Source organism: Borostomias antarcticus (assembly GCF_949987555.1).
Source record: "Borostomias antarcticus genome assembly, chromosome: 19".
NCBI classification, from domain to species: Eukaryota; Metazoa; Chordata; class Actinopteri; order Stomiiformes; family Stomiidae; genus Borostomias; species Borostomias antarcticus.
The window spans coordinates 10,800,948-10,806,881 of record NC_140252.1 but is presented as its reverse complement, the minus strand read 5'-3'; the positions used below and the strand labels follow the sequence as shown (position 1 = coordinate 10,806,881).

At 44.3% G+C, this 5,934-nt stretch overlaps 1 pseudogene across 1 annotated transcript; it reads right to left on the bottom strand.

Annotated features, from left to right (window-relative positions):
• Nucleotides 1-273: 273 nt before the first annotated feature.
• Nucleotides 274-5,934, bottom strand: LOC311321948 (hydroperoxide isomerase ALOXE3-like; annotated as a pseudogene). Its single transcript has 11 exons — nucleotides 5,798-5,934; nucleotides 5,167-5,371; nucleotides 2,931-3,103; nucleotides 2,654-2,797; nucleotides 2,271-2,474; nucleotides 2,095-2,181; nucleotides 1,647-1,729; nucleotides 1,439-1,510; nucleotides 1,278-1,299; nucleotides 809-979; nucleotides 274-450 (listed from the first exon to the last, which is right to left on the bottom strand). The product of its transcript is annotated as a hydroperoxide isomerase ALOXE3-like (transcript).

Here is a 5,934-nt window from a genome sequence, read left to right as displayed (position 1 = left end):
CAGTTCTTCACTTGCGTGGCCATTACTGCTGTCACAGACCTGCACGGTTACTAGCCAGTGAAGAGAGAGAGAGAGACAGAGAGACTATCTGTGCACTTAAAAACAGACACTGAATACCAAATGCCAGGCCAGAAACGTAGGTGTCATGCGACTCTGATCTTAGCTTTGATAGATCTAGGACAGGTAGGTGTCTTTGGAAAGGATATTGTATGGATCTGTGGGCGTGCCTAATCTTGGTAACAGAAAGTTGTGAACATTACACACAGTACCAATTCATTTGGATACACTGTTCTCCATCTCCCCAGGGTTCATGTAGTTGTAGGGCAGTGCAAGCCCCACATTCCTCTCTGTGATTAGTGTGTTGAGGAGCGTGAGATCTGTTTGCAGCTTCTTAATTATCTGGTTGGGAGGAGCCTCTTCAAAGAGATCTGGGTAGAACCCGAGAGGAACCTGACAAAGACAGAACAAGCATTCACCATAATGTGGGTTGTATGAGGTGGAGGAACAGTTGCTCTTCTCCAGAAACTATCTATATCCTTCTGATTATTAGAAATACATGTGGAGATCGAGAAATGTTGCCAGTATTATGCAAGATTGAGTGCATATATTTTGCAGGGGTTGAATATCAGCTACCTACAGTAAGGCAAGGCAAGTTTATTTGTATACAGTAGTTCAATTTCTGGAACAGTCTCCCTGATATGATCCCACTGTGATATGACCCACTGTGTCACAGGTTAAAAATACCACAGGTATTTTAAAGTAACATACAAGGTCAATCAAGAGGGTTATAAAAATGAATAGGACTCACAAAGTCAGAGTATCTCTTGCTGACCAGCCATAGGGACGCCATATTGCGGACAGTGGTGCCAACATCTGGCAGTGTCTCCAAGATGGTGACCTTGCTAGAGCTCCCCTCAGTGGTCGGAGGAGCCTTGCGCAGCAGTGAGGGGCTGTTTGGTGCCCAGCCACAGTAGTCAAACTGGGAGACAAAGTAACTTTATGTCAAAATGCAACATAAATGAATCGTCTTAATCTGTTCACTCATTCATTCTACCTGTCCGATATTGATGGCGGAATGTTGAGCAGACACTGTGAAGATGATCATGGTGATGAACGCAATGACTTGTTCCACCTTCTGAAGCTTGTGTCCATCTGAAAGCCAACGTTTTAAACAGTAGTCAATTGTTACGTTGACTAAATATTTATCTCAACTGAACAACAGTAGTTCAAGCGATACCACTTTTTATTTATTCATAAGGATCCCTATAAGCTGTTACCATAGCAACCACTAGTCGTTCTCTGTATCACGAAGATGCACATTTTAACAACTGTTGCTCTCGTGGCTTAAATCACTCGTACATCGGGGAGAAGGGGGTTGTTGGGCCCACCTGAGGTGCTGTCGCTGAGGAACCCGTAGGTGAAGATCTCCTTACTCTACTCCTGGAGCTCGGAGTCCCTGGACACCTCACTGTCTGTGGGGTAGTAGAACTCCACCATCCCCTTGACAAAGCTGCACACCATACCACAGCACATTCAAAAGTATATATATTTATTAGATGCATCTTCAGAGGTAACAGCATAGATCCTAGAGGTATTTTCACCAATGAAGAGGGTAACGTGAGGTTTAAGGAAGAGCATGTCCCCACCTGTTGATGATGTTCCACAGCCTCAGGCCATCGTCCCTGTAGTAGTAGTTGGGGATGGACTCCAGTCCTCGTGCAGCGATGTCCTCCGGAAAAAAATAGGCAGCTGCTTATTTCTTTGTGGGACCTCCTCATGAGTTCAATCATCCCTTCCACTCCCAGAGAGGTCTCCTAAACAGAGAAGACTTGTATGCTGGTTCTACTTTGTATCATTGTCATTTTTTAGCTAGTTTTGCTACAGGACTGTATGTACCACCATCCTCCTCCTACACATCATCATCGTCATCATTATCATCATTGTTTACATCATTATCACCATCATCATCGTCATTATCATCCTTATCATCATCGTCGTCGTCGTCGTCATCATCATCATCATCATTCTATTTGGTTTGTTACAACTCCTCAGTTGTCCAGGCTTTTACTGCAGCCTGACTGTGTAGGTCCTTACATTTGTTAGAGCTCCGTTTGGCCCAAACACTCTCTCCCGGCTGAGGACGTTGACGTGCAGCGTGTGACGGAAGTGTGGAATCAGCAGCTGGAACCAGGGGACCAAAAAACGAGGAGGACAGGACAGGGCAATAATTATATGCATGTTTGACTTGACATCCCATTCAATTATGCAACCTTGTAGATGGGATGCATCATGGGAAGGTTCCGGAATGTTGCCATAGCGAAAGCCTCTGCCAGAAAATGAGTGCGCAGTTGGTAGTAGCTAAACTGATGCTCAATGAAATCTGCGTTCCTCACATACATCTTGGCCAGCAGCCAGTCATGCTCTGAGTCACTGGGCAGAAAGACGGGGCTCTGCTCTGAGGGCTCCTGACTCAGCTGTGAGGTCAGAAAGAGACCAAGAGAGCGGAGGAAAATAACATGATATGTCTCACAGAGTGAGATCATCAATGATGACTGGGTGTCAAATTAATATTTGGTGGCACTGGTGTTTTAAACACTCTAGGTGAGCATAGAGAGACATTAGGTTCTTTGGTAGGTTATGCCGACTACAGTACCTGGATGGCTATGGGCAGCAGTTTGTTTTCTGGGTTATTGTAGAACAGACAGAGGGCTGGCGTGAGAGGCAGAGGTTCACCGTTGATTATCCTCGTAGGCAAATCTTCAAGTCTCTTATAGTTACACACAAATATGTTCCCTTTCTGCACAGACAGTAGAAAAATCTGTGAGCTTCATTTTTTCAAGTAGGCCTACCTAGAAGTTTTACTTGAACACTCCTTATACATAGGCTCCACTTAGATGGGGTGGGGGGTAATACAGGAAGTCTTTGCAAACCTTCATCTCTGTATTTAGAGAGCTTCCATCTTCCATGAAGGGCTTTGCCATCTCGTCCGTGATGGGGAAGTTTGGAGGAAGCTGTCTGCAGACCCGCATCACATGGGGGTTGGTTCCGTTCAGGAACTAGGACCCGAAGAAGTCGTCCTCCTTCCAGTGCTTGGAGACGTACTCTAGAGGGCAGCAAGCATTGGAAAAAAACATCCTTCATCGTCTGACTCCTACAGGCCCGTGAAAGTTTCCACCTGGACGTGCCTCCTTCTCAAATTTCTTGTCAATGACTAGGCTAATAGCTGAATACAGACACCTGAGGCCCTGCAGCAACAGCATGGTGTTCTCTAGCTGAAACGGGAGTAGTAACATATTTGATAGGTTAGTTAATCTAACTGAGATGGGTGGTTTCTTTATAAAGAAGACCTTCTTCATGTCCTCCAAGTCTTTCCACTGCTCAGTGGATTCTGCAAGACCCTTCATTTGGAATTCAATCAAACTGTTGGAGACAGAGGGTTGTAAAACAGAAGTCAATACAAGATATATGTAAAATATAGCTGCATACTCTACTGTATCTATGTACATATTTACCAAAGTCATGCAGATGGGTCTCTACAGTATATGTGGATGGACTAACGTTAAAGGTATAATATGTTGTATGTGGATTATTCCATCCCATCTAGTGTCTAAAGATAAGAACTGCAACAACACAACGTATTGGTTGCCAAAATGCTCTTCGTCGCACACACACTTGATGCTAACCAACATCTGTAATGCTGCTAATTCATGGAAGTATAACGTCAGCTGGCTACTGCTGTAAAGCTAGAATAGTACCCGGCAACCCAGTGCGCAGTACCAACGCTGTAATACTATTGGCTGGTATGATATCAACAGAGTGCCATTGTTCGGGCCGTCAAAATTTCATAATGTAATAATTTCAGACAAAATATCATTTTTTATGGAAAAGCAATACTTTTACTCTGCAGCCTTCGCAAAGCCCTATGGATGTATTATTTTTGAAGAAATGTTTATTTGAATCCACATATAACATATTATACCTTTAATATCACATTGACACTGGTGGGTTCCTCAATGTGTGTACATTGACATGTACATGACATGTACATTATACATCTGTATATAGAGGATTAATAAAGAATCAATCAATCAATCAATCAATCTATCTATTCATCTATCCATCTATCCATCTATCTATCTATTCTAATCTAATCTATGGATGATATGGTGGCTCTGTGTGTTACACCGTTGACTCGCAGCAAGAAGGTCCTGAGTTCAATTTCCACATGGGATATCTCCTGAGCGCTTGGACTTGGTCCCCGGGCGGCGTTAATGAAGCTGCCCCCTGCTCCTGGCTGCCCCTTGACGAGGACAGCTTGGATGGGAGAAATGCAGAGGACGAATTCCACAGGCAACCACTGAAGATGTATGTGGGTGTGAGTGTGTGTTGTGTGTGCTGTGTCCCCGCTCATTCATGTGTGTTTGTGTCTGTCTGTCTGTCTGTCTGTCTGTCTGTCTGTCTGTCTGTCTGTCTGTCTGTCTGTCTGTCTGTCTGTCTGTCTATCCGTCTGTCTATCCGTCTGTCTATCCGTCTGTCTATCCGTCTGTCTGTCTGTCTTTCTGTCTTTCTGTCTACCCATCTATCCATGTATATATCTGCTGCTTTTGAACTCACATGGTTTTTGTGAATTCTATCTCTGCCATTTTAGAGATGGAAAAGAGAACTCCTGCTGGGAGAGCTGAGATATCACTGGCACTGTTCATCTGGAGGAGTCCTTCAGCATACACAATCCACCTAATGACATCACACACACACACACACACACACACACACACACACACACACACACGCACGCACACACAGTCAGTATTTCAAGAATGCATATTGTTATAGAATTGATGTGCACACTGTAGTGATGCCTGGTCAAATTACTGGGACACACTCACTGGTACAATTTCCTCTGATGCTCCAGCTCCTTTTTCCTTTGTTCAACCAGTAGGGGGAGCTCATCCTCAAAGACCTTGGAGGCTGTGTGGTGAAGAGGGACATATGTAATGACAGATAGAATATGAACTGTCAAATTACATTATGAGTATGGGTATATACAGTATGAGTATATGAGTTATGAATTATTATGAACATAGATCATTCATTCATCACAAAGTTTATTAGCCAACTGCTCCAATGTACTAGTTAACTGTTTACAAATGCTGATGGAAGACTCACCTTTGCCCCCTCTCAGCTCTAGGACCTCCCCCCTGGACACCCATCTGTAACAGGGGAACAGGATGACATCACTCTCAGGCGTCGTCACAACGATCTTGGAGCAGAACCACTGGTTTTCAGGCAGGAATAGGAACTGTTCTTTCTCCAGCCTGAGCAGGAGGAGGCGTCCCAGGGAGGAAGCGGCGGTCACAGTGTAGGTCCCTATCTGTGGAGTTAAAGATGTGGGGGTTTTCAGATTTGTTTAAACAGAAAACTGTTTTTCCTGCAGCAATGCCAGTGAACATCAGTATACAAAACATCAATGTGAATAAAACATTGTCTCTATGCAAGAGAGCTGGAAAGAGTCACTTGTTGTTTGCCGGTCACCATCCTAAGACAGACATTGACTGGCTGAAGGGTTACTGGCCAAATCTGCAAATCTTGAAATTCAAAACCGTTCCAATTCAGTTACTGTATATCGCCAACTCTATATCCAGTCAGCTGAACAAGAAATCTTGTCATTTCTAAGATAGTCAAATGTAGCTGCTCAAAGTGCCTCCAAGGCCACCTAAAGGGTTAGGTGAGTCAAATGGCTCATGACTTAAACACCTTACTTTTACAGCTTTAACTACGTATGCCTCAGTTCCCTCACCTTCTTACACATCAAGTCCTGGCCACAGTCGATCCTCTCACTCTCCCCTCCTGTTCCTATGAGGGTGATGTAACTATGTCATAGGTGCCGGCGAGCAGCCTGTCACCTGTGGCCACTTCCAGTTTGTACTCAGCCAT